This window comes from Myotis myotis, unplaced genomic scaffold, assembly GCF_014108235.1.
Source record: "Myotis myotis isolate mMyoMyo1 unplaced genomic scaffold, mMyoMyo1.p scaffold_m19_p_6, whole genome shotgun sequence".
NCBI lineage: Eukaryota > Metazoa > Chordata > Mammalia > Chiroptera > Vespertilionidae > Myotis > Myotis myotis.
In genome coordinates, this window is record NW_023416368.1 from 52,674,475 (window position 1) to 52,689,665 (window position 15,191).

A 15,191-nucleotide genomic window follows, 5' to 3' on the forward strand; every position below is an offset into this window, starting at 1 on the left:
GCATGAGGGGTTTTGACAGGTGATGGGCACAGCCCCGAGTGATGAGCGCAGATAGGTATTTATGAAACTTTCCTTTTGGGGAGCTTTCTCTGGACAGGATCTCAGGTCTGTCACTGTGCACCCCAGAGCTCTGGGGCAGAGGATGGTGGGAGCTCTGTTACCTCCCCTGGGTCGATGTTCCTGGTGTAACCAAAGGCTGTCCCCTCTCAGCCACACCTGGCCCCTGGCTGGGGGACAGCAGCTGCCCTCCACCAGCCGTGAGGCGGGAGGGCCACCTCTGGCTTTTTGCATTACAGCTGCACATGCCCTGGCCCGGGCACTCCAGGCTGGACTAGGCCTGCATCAGGGCTCAGTGCTCGCCTCTGATCAGCTTGGCCACCTATTGTTTATCCTGGGAAGGGCCCAGGTCTTGGCACAGGGGCCTGAAGGGTTGCCAGCACTTTATTTTTAGAGACAGGAAAGTGCTTGCTTTTTGGCAGCTGCTCCTTTTTTGACACATACTGGGATAGCGTCAAAAAGTTCAAGTGAAAGATTCCAAGCCCTACATCCATGGCGAATGTCATGGGCCATAATGCCATGAGCCTCTCACCAGAAGCCTTTGTGGCGCCTAAGAGCTTTCATGAGCAGGCCCTCGCAGAGCGGGTCCCTCCCGCTGCACACCTGGCAGCAAGGCCTCTTAGTCCACAGACCTCACAGCCGGGACAGCTGAGTCCTTTTCCAGTGAGTCAGCTGGTCTGAAGTTCTGTGGTTCTTACCTCCATTCATCTCCTTCTCCACCAGTTGGTAACCTAGTCCCACTGGGTAAGCAGAGTAAGAGAAACAACCAGTCTGCTAAACCAGGAGTTCATCACCCCAAACACTGGCACTGGCATCGTGATTACTGGTGCAAGGTAGCCAGCTTCCCTGGCAGGGCGCGTTATTACCTTGGGAACGCATGTCCAAGTGTTATTGGAATGATTATTGGTTCCCAGCGGTCCCTCTTAAAACATATTTTTGCAGGTCCTGTGATTTTGGCTACTGACAATTTATCGAAAAGCATTTTATAAACTGTAATGACATGATGCTATGGAAATAAAAGTAAAGAATTAAATTATTTCCTACTTTCCTTTCTCCCCAACCCTCTCAAAAATTACTTTTTAATTATCAAAATAAAACACAAATGCATTCTCCTTTGCCCTTTGGATTACATTTTGGATTCATTCTTTTTTTCTTCTTGCTGGAGTACATCGTCTGTAGGTTTTCTTTTGTTCTCCCTCCTGTCTCCTCCAGAGAGTGTCTGCGGATCATACATTTTTCTGAGAGCTCCTGCGTCTGAGAATTTACTTAGATTTCTCTCTCACTCTCTTTAGATAAAGTAGGCTTTATTTTTTTTTTATTTTTTCAAAGTGTGTATTTAAAAAATTTTTTTTACAATGTACAAAATAAATCCATTACCAGATTGTAGATACAAAATAATTAGCCATTTATATGCAATAAACATTAATATTTCAAGAAAAACTATTTTAAATATAATAATGTTACATGCAATAAACATTCATATTTTAAGAAAAAAAGATTTTAAATATAATAATATTACCCAAACTGTACTAGCATAGTATAATATCACAAAAGTTGTAGGAAATATTAAAAATCTACAAATAACAGGTTTATTTCTATTATATTCTAAACTATTTTTTTCTCTGGCTCTATTTTTGTTCATCAGTTTATGTTGTTCATTATATTCCCCAAATGATGATATTTATCTTTCTCTGACTGACTTATTTCACTTAGCATAATGCTCTCCAGTTCAATCCATGCTGTTGCAAATGGAAAGAGTTCCTTCTTTTTTACAGCAGCGTAATATTCCATTGTGTAGATGTGCCAAAGTTTTTTAATCCACTCATCTGCTGATGGGCACTTAGGCTGTTTCCAAATCTTAGCTATTGTAAATTGTGCTGCTATGAACATAGGGGTGCATATATCCTTTCTGATGGGTGTTTCTGGTTTCTTGGGATATATTCCTAGAAGTGGGATCACTGGGTCAAATGGGAGTTCCATTTTTATTTTTTTGAGGAAACTCCATGCTGTTCTCCACAGTGGCTGCACCAGTCTGCATTCCCACCAGCAGTGAAGGAGGGTTCCTTTTTCTCCGCATCCTCTCCAACACTTGTTGTTTGTTGATGTGTTGATGGTAGCCATTCTGACAGGTGTGAGATGGTACCTCATTGTTGTTTTGATTTGCATTTAGAACTCTCTCTTGAGTGTTTTTTGGCTTGCTACCGAACCCTAAGTTTGAATTAATTTTTCCTGAGCATTTCTAAGCTCCTGTTCCATTATTTTCTTGCAGTTGCTATGGTTGATGCGACTCTCACTGCTTTGTAGGTCATCTCTCTGGGTCCTGTTGGCCCTTTCAGGACTGTCTCTTTTACCTTGTTGTTCTGGAGTTTTATTATGCTATCTCTATGTGTGAGTTCATTTTTAAAGTTTTTCTTGCTTGGCACTGATAGGCTTGTTCACTCTGTGAGCCCAGGTCCCTGTAGTTCTAGGAAGTGGGGTGGCGAGTTAAAACCCAGAAAGATTAAATCGATCTATATAATAAAGTGCTAAAGAGGAGGGAGAGGGCTGTGTGGCTGAGTGTTGGGAAGAACGTTAAGGGGTTCTAGAGAGACAGAGAAGAGTGAGGTTGGGAGGACTTCATTGCCAGTAAAGTAAGGAAAATGCCCTCAGAAGATTTCTAACATCTTTGGATGGACATCAATAATGTACTCCCTCTTTGGTGTTTTACGGAGAGGCTCTGGCTTGAGTGGCTATAATTACATTTTGTCATTGGGACTGTTTTTTTCTGTCATTTGATGCTGAAACAAACCCAAGACATCTTGGGGTTAATAAGAGTTATAGAAACAATTATTTTATTAAACAAATATCTTTCTGTCTCTCTCTCCTCTCTGACCTTCCCCGACCCTGTCCAGGCTTTGGTTTCCTCTTTTTTCTTTCTTTCTTTCTTTTTTTTTTTTTTTGTTAATCTTCACCCGAGGATATTTTCCCATTGATTTTTAGAGAGAGTGGAAAGGAGGGGGAGAGACAGAGAGAAAGAGAGAGAAAGATTGATGTGAGAGAGATACATCGATTGGTTGCCTCCCACACACGTCCTGACCAGGCTGGGGATCAAGCCTGCAACCGAGGTATGTGTCCTTGACCAGAATCAAATCCAGGACCCTACAGTCCATGTGCTGACACTCTATCCACTGAGCCAAGCCAGCCAGGGCTGGTTTCTTCTTTTATGAGTAAATATAATTAGATGCTCTGAAGTCCTGCCATTTCTCTTTACCTCTCATTCTCTCACTCTTACTCATCTTTCACTGCCTATCTAAATATTCTTTTTTATGGCTAATAGCTTACAAGAAGAATAGACAAATAGTTTGCTCACTCATTTCTGTAAGTTGTCACTGGCTGAGCTGTCATGAATAGATTACAGATTTGGACAGAGGAGACAGCACTAGTGACCAAGCTTAGAGCAGGTCAGGACCCTTGGCCTCAGGGGTGGTGTATGAAGCTCTGCCGGCCTCCCTGGAAGCTCGCTCCTCTACCCTGAGGAACCCTTCCAGAGATTCTCTCAGTCCACCCACTGGAGTTGACGTGTGGCCCAGTGCGGAGATATCTGGGAAAGCTCAACCCACAGTAGCGTCTCTGAGCAAATAAAGGCAGAAGATGCAAACAAAATGAAGGTATTCATCTTGAAACATAATCATTGAATTCGTTTTTTATTTTATCATGTGCATGTGCTGCCTTTTAAAAAGAACAAAAATAGTTATTAAACTTTCAAAAGTATGAGGAATATATGAGTAGCCACGGAGGGTCCCAATTCTCCTAGGAGATTTGGATCACACAAAAACTGGCTATTTCTTCCACTTGTAATATATACATTAAAGTATTTGATATGAGAGATGGTAAACATGTGCAGTCTGTATAATTTGAATTACTCTCCTAACTAGATGGTAATTACGCCTTGAGCAGCTACAGCCCCACCACCCCTGACAGGCACTGAGCTCCTAGTTGGTAGTTGCTGCTGTTCTCACTAGAATTTGAGACATCCCAAACAAGTAGTCACACTAATGCCATTTTGATGTGTAACGTGGCCCGTTATAGATGACTCATGCATAGTGACTGAACCTGGGCAGGTGGATGCCTGACGGTCTTGAAGGGAATGAACTCTCATGTACTTGAAAGCTGTCAAGGTCAAGCTCTGCTGATCTCCCCTTGTCTAGACTGTGGAATTTGTTCCATCGATTCTCTACATCCACTCATTGGAGTTGACATGTGACATAGAGGAGAGACTGTTTTTTCTGTGACTTGATGCTGAGACAAATACAAGACAGCCTGGGGTTAACAGGAGTTATAGAAACAATTGCAGAACCCATATTCAACCCACAATTGCATCTCTGAGCAAATGAAGGGAGAGATACAAACAATATTAAGTCCAGGAGTCCTCTGAAGATGTAGGGTGGCCAGGTGAGCACAGTTCGCCTGCCTTTTCAAGTAAACGGGGCATTTCTTCCAGCTGTGCCAGCATTTCTTCTCTTCTGGATGCAAGGTTTCCTCCACTTCGTGTGTAACTGGTGCTCGATCCATCTCCAGGGAGGGCAATGTGCTTTCCAAATGATATAGTTACATCCCCACCTTCTGCAAAAGATGTGACCGTGTGAGGTTTTGAAAACTGCATTTTTATATTTAAAAAACAACAACAAACCAACCATGCATATACTTTATTGTTTTAAAAATATTTTTATTGATTTCAGAGAGGAAGGGAGAAAGAGAGAGAAATAGAAACATCAATGATGAGAGGTGCCTCCTGCACGCCCCCCACTGGGGATCGAGCCCGCAACCCAGGCAGGTGCCCTTGACTGGAATTGAACCCGGGACCCTTCAGTCCTCAGGCTGATGCCCTATCCACTGAGCAAAACCAGCCAGGGCCCATGCATATACTTTCATTTAAAGTTGCTGTTTTTTCAATTTTGGGTTAGTCTAGAATGGATGGTGGCTCCCAATTCTTTAGATGTCCTACATTCTCCTTCCTCTTCCCTCCAATCCTTACATTAAACAAGGAATGCTCCAGAAGTTTGTCCATAGACACCCTATGGAATTCGGTGCCCAAGCGAGAGGTTCTGAAATAATAACCACCCCTTGTTTTGAAGTTTTCGGTTTTCATGTAACAGCATTTACACGTAACAAGTATCTCGCAGATGTCATTACTGCCAAGTGCTCCCCTCAAAACCCTTCCATTTTCACTGCGTCTGGATCTGCTGCTTCCGCGGACGGGCCGGCGTGGTGACACATTCCCTCTGCTTCTCAAAGTGTGGTCTGCGCGGCTCTGCCAGATGGCCTCCTTCAGAACGAGTGCTTGCAATATGATAATATTTACATTTGTGCTTCTGGCATGAATTAATAACTTTCTCATGCTATTTAATAAAAAACAGATTATTTCATCTCTAGCTCATAAAACCCAGTAGCTTTCTTTCTGTTCTGTCTGATGAGGGTCATTTTTCCCTGTCGGTGAGGTGGCAGTGAGCGTGGCTTGTTCCCAGCAGAAGTGGTGTGCCCTTTAGAAGGGTTGGAAAGCCTGACTCTGCACAAAGGCCGGGTTTACAATGTGTCAGGAAGGGACAGCCAGGGTAGCATGGGACCAGTCCTCCAACATAAACCAGCTCTTTTAAGCTTCCCAGTTTACCCCAGGTCTAATCTTCAGGAATTTTGGTGGCTGAGTCAGTGTTCTCTGGCCATGTCCATCAAGTTTTTAAAACAGATGTTGAATTCCCTTCTAATCCTTTATCTTTCCACACTGCAATCTTTTTTTTAAAGTATATTTTTATTGATTTCAGAGAGGAATGAAGAGGGAGAACGAGATAGAAGCATCAATGATGAGATAGAAACACTGATCAGCTGTCTCCTACATGCCCCACACTGGGGATAAAGCCCACAACCCAGTCGTGTGCCCTGACCAGGAATTGAACCATGACCTCCTGGTTCACAGGTCAAGGCTCAACCACTGAACCATGCTGGCCAGGCCACACTGCAACCTTTATTTCATAATTCTGGCCACAGTGCAAGGATGGTGGGATGACTCTATCTCTGGGCATTTTTTTTTTTTTTTGCACCTCCTAGACTCTCATATTTGGGAGAAGTGCTGTTGAATCTTATCTTTGCAGCCCATTTCTTGCAGATTTCTTTGGCTGAAGAAACTGGACCAGGCAGACAGCAATAGCAGGGATGGTGTGAAGATAGACTGAGCTACTTCAAAGGATGAGTTATATGGTTAGCTTTCCCTGAGAGGGAGGGTATATTTGGCATCTCTTGGCAAGCACTAGATCAGCATGACTGTTTTTTCTCGCATTACCAAACTTAATACAAGAGCTGACTTTTCTTCTTGTTCCCAGCTCCTCACCATCAATCCATTCGTTAATCTATTGCAATTAGGGTTTTACCCCAACCTGTCACTGGAACTGGATCCTTAAAGATCACCAAGGACCATCAAATTGGTAGAAAGTCTCTAGATTCAACCTCACCCACTCATCTTCTGTACGATTTCATATCAAAACCTCTCTAGCCTTAGCTTCTCCTAACAATGTTGTGCGTGGCTACAGCTTCTCTGATTATTTCTCCTCCATCTCTTGTGTTCCTCCCCCTCTTCTCTGTTAAAGTTGGCATTTCTTATGGTGCTGTCTTTGGGGCTTTTGTTGTTGTTGTCATTGTTGCTATTGCTACCGTGGTGCTATCACCCTCTCTGCTGGCTCTGAATAGCATCTCTCTGTCTACAGGTCTGATCATGAACACCCCTCTGAGCCCTGGAATGAATTTTTCACAGTCTTTTCTACACAGGAATGTCCTATTCATACAGGAAACTATTGCTAGACACTGGCAAGGATGCTGAGGACCTGCACCAGGATGTTCTGAATCTATCCTGATTCATAAAGTACATTGCAGGTAAAATAAACAGGACTCCAATGGATTAGCCGTCCAAGGAAGGCGGGGGGTGGGGGTGTGAAGTGAAAGAAGGAGGAGAAATAGAAAGGGGCAAAGTTGAGGCTCAGTTTTGTAGCGTGGGTAACTTTGAGGAAGGGTGTGCCTTTACTGGGCTAAGGAATACATGGTTAAGAAGCAGATCAGAAGAAGAAGATGATGGTTTCAGTTTAGGACATTTTTGAACATACCTCATCTCTGCCTTTTTTTTTTTTTTTTTTTTTTTGTCTTTGGAGTCTTGCTTTTGTAGTGCTGCTAAAATTATCTTCTTAAAGCACAGGTCACATCATACCATTCTCTTCCACAAACTTTTTTCTTAGTTCTTATTAACTAGAGAGTAGTTTAGCTGTTCGGTTCCTTTAACAAGGATTCCGAAGCCCTACACAAGATGGCTTTGTTTGGTTTCATTATGATCTTCTAGCGCAACAGAACCCCACCATGCAATTTCTCACAGTCTTGTCTTCTCCCAAGCTGTCTCTCAATCTGGAAAGCCTTCCCACTTTTCCTGCCCATGAAAATCTCACTCACCCTTTAGATTGCTATTTGCATGCTACCCCCCCCCCCCCCAGTCTCCTTCACCTTCTTGGAATTAGGAGCTCTTTATTCAATATTTCCCACAGCAATTTGTGTGTGTTTTCCCCCCTGGTATTATAATGAATTTATTCGGCATGTTTCTTCTATTGGTTGGTAAACTTCTTAAACCTAGGAAATGTGTCTTGTTTATTTCCGTTGCTTATCAGTTACTAGCATATGACTTTCCACATACTTGTTGCTCATTAAAAAACGAATGAAGAGCAGAGAGAAATCGGTCAAGGTTAGAGTGGAAGAGGAGCACCAGCAGGGGGTAGGGTGGGGGCCGGGAGAGAAGTGATTGGTAAAGAGCTTTTACCTGCTTCTCATTGGCTTGGACTTGCTTTAGGATATGGCCAAGGGGGTGACATCTTTGGGTTGTGAAAAATAAGTGTAGAGAATAATAATGAGCGAGGCATTGGATTGTGGGTAATGTGAGGGACTCATATTTAAAGAGAGGATCCTGTGACACAAAATCATGCATGTAGCCTTATTCACAGGCAGATAAGCCAAATTGTCAAGCCCTTCATCAGCAGGAAATTTAATTATCTGCCCATCTGAGAAGATACATGGCCTCTTAGTGTAATCAAGACTTCTGCATATTCAGCTATCACTGCTGGTGTGTTTATTGTCTGATGCCATAAAGAGATGGGAGCCTGACTGATAGTATGGCGATGACCCATGGCTGTGCCCATTTATTTAATTGTAGGAAAGATGGGCAAGGGGGTACTGATTAATGAGATTTCTTTGACCCTTAATTATTCTTTTCATATGTTACTCCTTTATCAACCTGTATTTATTTTCAGCAGCGCAAAGGAAAAATGAAAAATATTATCTTTTAATGTTGTGATTCCCAGGATAATAAAATTCATGGTTTTCCTTCTGGATGCCTTCACCAATATATATGTATATATATTTCATGAATCTATGTAACCCTCCATCAGTCCATGCTTAGCCCAATCTTCCATTAGTAAAAAGGCTGCTGGTTGTGTTTAGAGATGGAAAGAAACAGAGATCACCTACATCCTGAATATTTCAATTTTCAATCAGCTGTTTTCCACGAGGACAGATACTGCCTTGTTCAGCCCAGGTTCCTGAGGGATATATATATGTACAAAGAAAATGCCAGGCAAATGTAGCTTTTTTATTCCTAGCTGAGGTCTGGCTGCCAACCCCAGTGTTGTACCCCCATTCATTGTAGGTTGGGACCTTGGAGAGCCCCAGGATGCCTTTTGCTTGGTCTTGAGCTGGCCTCAGTGCCTGGGGGATGGCCCCTTTCGTCCAGCCTCATTTGGGCTCTCCCAGGGCTTCCCAAAGTCAAGGGGGCTCTCTGAGGTGGGAGGCAGCCCATGTCCTTGTCAAGTGACTTCCCTTTAATGGTTTCCTAGAAGAGCTCAATCCCAACAGAGAGATCAAGAAGGGAGGACTCTAATGAGACTTTCACAGAGATAAGAGAGCCTTTACCTGCTTCTCATATGCCACCTCTTCCATTCCTTAGCACCATGACCCAGCATTGTCCTTGGGGGAAAGAAGAGTTTTGAGCTAACTGGATAGGTTGGATGTGCAACCAACATTGGTTTAGAGCAGTGGTTCTCAACCTTCCTAATGTCACGACCCTTTAATACAGTTCCTCATGTTGTGGTGACCCCCAACCATAAAATTATTTTCGTTGCTACTTCATAACTGTAATTTTGCTACTGTTATGAATTGTAATGTAAATATCTGATATGCAGGATGTATTTTCATTGTTACAAATTGAACATAATTAAAGCATAGTCATTAATCACAAAAACAATATGTAATTATATATGTGTTTTCCGATGGTCTTAGGCGACCCCTGTGAAAGGGTCGTTCGACCCCCAAAGGGGTCGCGACCCACAGGTTGAGAACTGCTGGTTTAGAGGCTAAAATGATGGCAACATTCTTGCCAAATATGATCATTTTATTGGAAACCTGTTGTTCCTCATCTTACAAACTCACCTTCTCAACCCAGGCTTTGCTGTAACAACCAGCCACAATCAGGTGTGATCGACAGCGCTTCACCTCAGCTTCCCCAAGCATCTCTTGCCCTCAGCACCGCTGGCTCCTTTGCCACCTCTGTGCCTGCCTGTGGAAGGTACTCAACCACTCTCAGTGACGGGCGAACCTGGAGGCGCAAAGGAGTTGGCACTCTCTGGGGCTCCTTGAGCCCCTTCTTCCTCCTGTCCCTGGGCTGTCGATTCTGAGGTACATTTACACAGCTCCTCCCAAGGGTGCCCTGAGGGGCTGCCACCCAGGTGCTCACAGCAATGGCGAGCTGGCCAGTGCTCTTATTAGTACTTGCCTCACTTTTTCTAGTCCCCCACTTTTGTTTCTGGAATTGCTTTCCAAAACAAGCTGTTGTGAACCAGGCAAAACATTCTCTTTTGCTGCTTTACCTTTTTTTTTTTTTTAATCGACCATCACAGGTTCATGGGGAAGGTCTCTCTAATGATAGCGCTTTAAAATGGGTTTTAAAAAATGTTTTCACAGTGTGCTATTTATTTATTTATTTATTTATTGCTTCAGTTTCTTCCTCTGGTACCTTCCTTTGAATGAACTACTACTTGCATTTGAATAGATTATTATTTAGCTTTCAAAATTATTATTTATTTCTTAATAACTATTAAAATAAATGATAATTCAGGGTTCTGCATTTTAGGGGAACCCAGAAAATAGATAGATAGATAGATAGATAGATAGATAGATAGATGATAGACTGAGACTGCAAATGCTAATCAAACCCAATGCACAGAGAATGTTCTAACATCCTCTGCTTGAACTGGGACCTAAGGAGAGAGGGGCGTGGTACAAAGCACACTGAAAAGTGTGGACTACCAATCAGGAATTGCAGTTTAAAAAAAAGCTAAGAGAACACTGAAGCCAAGAGATGGCTTCTCCTACCTCGGAATCTTTCAGACTGGAAAGACAGAGCATCCTGGGATGGTTTGGGTGGAACCCACATATGGGCCAGAGGGTGGCTGGATGAACTTCCCGGGTCCTCGCCCAGTGCTTGCTCTCTGGGCCTCACTCGTCTGATGATGGGGACAGATCAGTTACTTCCCCGAGTCTCTGTAAACACGTGGAGTCTTTCCACCCAGTGCGAGTGCCTGCGAGTTCTTGGGCTGAGAGTCTTTTTAAACAGGTGGCAGAATAAGAATGTTTAGTATTTTCTTTCATTACATTAAGACTAACATGTCTTTCATTACCTGTTAAAAGAAACCACTTGTTCTTCTACTGAAAACATTGGAAACGTGGATGGCAGATTTCTCAGTGGTCACAATTGCACGTGTCACCTGGAGGAGGTTGGAAACAGTCGTGTGGTGGGAAAAGGAGGGCCGAGAGTAAGAGATATGGAGCTGGGCAGGGCAAAACCTTTCCATCTCCCCTGGCTACCCATAACTCATCTCAGCAGATTGAGTACCGCCATTTGATAAAATGGGTTGAACCACCCTCAAGATGACTGCAGGCAATCCAAGCCTGATGAGCTAGTGTTTAATCAGAAGAGAAACATTTTAGACCTCCCAAACTCTGAAGTAGGCAGAAAAATATTTTTAGCCATTTTTTTTCTCTCCCTTCAGCCTGGTGTGGCTTGAAAATGTCAAGGTGCCATTTTCGCTATAACTGCCTTGCAAAGATTCCGCTCTGTGACCACGTTTGCTTGTTTAGGAAGAGTCATAGAATCCTAGCACAGCAAGTCCTCAAACAACGTAGTTTCGTCTACTGAAGGTTTGTTGTAACGTTGATGAGATGCTGTAGGAACTGAACTCTTGTTTCAGTTGCCCTGGGGTAAAACTGTTTCTACAGGTTACTCTGCTTAAAGTCGAAGAACCTCTGATGATATTAAGAGAGGACTGACTGTATATTGTAGGTTATCTGTTAGGTGGGTATAGGTCTTGGAGATCATCTAGTCCAACCTTTTTTGAAAGATGCTTCCAGCCAGGCTGGCGTGGCTCAGTGGTTGAGTGTCAGCCTATGAACCAGGAGTGTTAACCTATTCCCAGACAGGCACATGCCCAGGTTGCAGACTTGATCCTCAGTGTGGGGTATGCAGGAGGCAGCCGATTGATGATTCTCATCATTGATGTTTCTATCTTTCTCCCTCTCCCTTCCTCCCTCTGAAATCAATAAAAATATTTATTTTTAAAAAAGATGCTTACAAGCCAAGCTTTGAACTCAGGTGATCTGACTCCACGATTATGACCATGTAATCCAGACATTCTCACTCAATCGGTGGAAAGCCACCCACAGGACTGGGGTAGGGGGAATCATTCTGAAGTATGAATTGAGGTAGATTTTCCACTCTAGGTCTATAATTCTATCAAAAACTAAGACGTGATTAACACTCTGTCAAAAAGGAATTCCAGCCGAAACCGGTTTGGCTCAGTGGATAGAGCGTCGGCCTGCGGACTGAAAGGTCCCCGGTTCAATTCCGGTCAAGGGCATGTACCTGGGTTGCGGGCACATCCCCAATAGGAGATGTGCAGGAGGCAGCTGATCAATGTTTCTCTCTCATCGATGTTTCTAACTCTCTCTATCTCTCTCCCTTCCTCTCTGTAAAAAATCAATAAAATATATTAAAAAAAAAAAAGAATGAGTGCAATGAAATCTTTAAAAAAAAAAAAAGGAATTCCAGCATGGCCTGTGTGGCTCAGTGGTCGAGCATCAACTTATGAACCAAGAGGTCAGGGTTTGATTCCCTGTCACAGCACATGCCCAAGTTTCAGGGGCTTGATCCCCAGTAGGGGGTGTGTAGGAGGCAGCCAGTCAATAATTCTCTCTCATCATTGATGTTTCTACCTTTCTCTCCCTCTCCCTTCCTCTCTGAAATCAATAAAAATATATTTTAAGAAAAAAGGAATTCCACAGGGATAGAACAATGGATTTCCTTTCCCCTGTGACGCTCCTACCAATGTGAGGATTTGCATTTCGTTTTCCAGACCCAGCTGACAGGACAGTTATGAGTGGAAGGTCTGCTACCTCACAAAGAAGAGGTCTCCATTGCTAACCCGAGACCATTCAGACCCTGGGTGGGTCGAAAGAGCGGTCCCCATAGTCACTGCACTGTACCTACCCCAGGGTCTGCTCAATGGGCATTTGCTTTTCTAGTTAGTTGTAGTTATTTGCAAAATAAACCTCATTTTAATGGGACCGTTCTGCTTTGAGAGAGTGATGGTAGTAGGAATGTTGGCTGAGGTCTCTTGAGTAGACCCTGTGAGCAAAATCACAGGATAAAAAGGAACACTGGGCGGGACTCCATTCTGAGGAGGCATCAACCACAGATTCTCCTGTGGTTTTGCTCACAGGGTCTAAGGCCACGTGGGGAAGGATTCTGGTTTTCCATTCTGTCTTCTGGAAGCAGGGATGAAATCGCTGGGCTGCTCTCTCGCCCCTTCCTTCCCTCCCGGCCCGTTCGGTGCACTGAGATCCTCTTGCTTCTCCTTCCCCACGATCGGAAGCACGTGACTTGGTTTCTGTGTTTCGGCAACAAACCAGACGTGTCTTTCAATTTTCACCAGCCCCCCATGCCTGTTGGCAGGAAGTGGCCCACGGTGAGGCTTCTGACTCTGGGGAAGGAGCTGCCTGGGTCCGCCAGGCCTTGATGCTTCTCCTTGTTCCCGTGACCAGAACTGTGGCTGTGAAAGGGCCATGGGCAGTTTTCCGGCCCCCCCCCGCCCCCCAATGGAGCCCATCAGACACACACATTATAGAAAACATGGCCTTGAGTCTCAGCTTTAGATTGAACACAACAGGAGGGAAAGTTTAAGTATGATCTTGGATTGAATTCAAACAGGAGCCGCAGTGCTGGCTTGGAGAGACCCCCCCCCCCCCCATGCGGTCTCTGTAGGTACCTGGAGATGGGAGGGGGCGTGGTCTGCTCCAACGTGCCCGGGGATGGCTCCCACCCAGCCACTCCTCAGTCCCCACTACAGGGGAAACTACCAAACTGATGCTTATTTCCTTGACATTTCTGGCTTTTCTCAACCACAAGGAAAATAGGTGACGTAGGTGTGTGGAATCGAAGGAAAAAACTCTGTATGCAAAAGGAGAAGCCACTCCTGCCTACAGTGTTAGCAAAAAGCGAAGAAGCCTGAAGTATTTTAATGTTTTCAATAAACACCAGCCACCCCAGAACAACACTGGAATTTGAATCACGTGAGAGAACTTGATTCATTCACCTACGAAATAGCTATTGGATGAAAAATTGGAGGGGAAAACAGTGTCTGATGAGTGACTAGTCACTTTCAAAGTGGCTTCTCCTACATGACCTCATTTTACAGAAAGTAAATTTGATCTTTCTGAATGTTAGGTGAAGCAGTTCGTAACTTCTTGTGCTGAGGGTGTTACATTTATAAACGTGCCAGTTGTGAACCAGGCAAAACATTCTCTCTTGCTGCTTTACCTTTTTTACCAACCATCACAGGTTCATGGCGGGAGGTGGCTAACGATAGCGCTTTAAAATGGGTTTTAAAAAATTATTGTTTTAACAGTGTGCTTTTTATCTCTTCTTTCTCTGGTACCTTTCTTTGAATGAACTAGTACTTGCATTTGAATAGATTATTATTTAGCTTTCCAATATACCATTCCCACCTCCCCTCATTAAAATCTCATAGTTGTCAAACTTCATTAAGATAAATGGAATTATTCATCTGTCCCCCTGCCCCCCAACCCCGCCCCTTGGGCTATAGGGTCAATAAAATGATGTTAAGCAGAAGAGGGTAAGGCTGGTGAACACTTCTAAATGTCACGAAGTAATTTCAGGAAGGAGCTGGCCAGCAATTGTACTGAATGATGGTTATACTCTCAACCTCATGGCTGCTAATGACTTAACATCGTAAGTGTGCATTATTAGCATGGCTGTTCAAAACTTGCATTTTGTTGTTGTTATAACTAGTAGTGGGCATTCCCTAAACTCATTTAAAATACACTGAAAAGTAAAAATCAGAACAACGCAAGACAAACCAAACCCTGAGACTAACACGTAGTCAAGGATGGCAACCAAGAAAGAAAAAGAAACAAGAGTATAGCCAACCTTTTTTTTTTTAATTAGAGTATATTATACTTCCAAACTGGATACACTAGAAATTGGCAATGCAACATAAGATGCAAAGGAATATACCAGTTACTGTCAAAATGACCCTGTACAGCCTTGTAATGCAAAAAGCTTTATACAATACAAATTTTCAGTAATGTACACAAACCTTGATAGTATGATCATCTGAACATAATATGAGGGGTTAAAAAAAGGACAGGAGAAGGAAAGTGCTGGGAACACTAACTGCATTGCTCTATGGGAAAGTAAGCTAGCTTTCATCGAAGGATGCATCGTGAAAAACAACTGAAGTTAGTTGGCAGGTGAATGTCTCAAAGACGTTAGTGTTTTACACGGAAAGGATATCTGTGGAATACATCCTTCCCTGAGTATCAAACTGCAAACCAAATTCAGGGGTACATATTACCTCAGTGGAGTCTGAAAAATGCTGTAAATTTTTTTCTTTATTAATAATAATAATAATATAAAAAGTCAAACAAACTCCAAACACACCTTTTCTCACTCAGAAAACTTTTTATAATTTACCAGAAAGATGGATGACTCTTTCCAAAGTGCT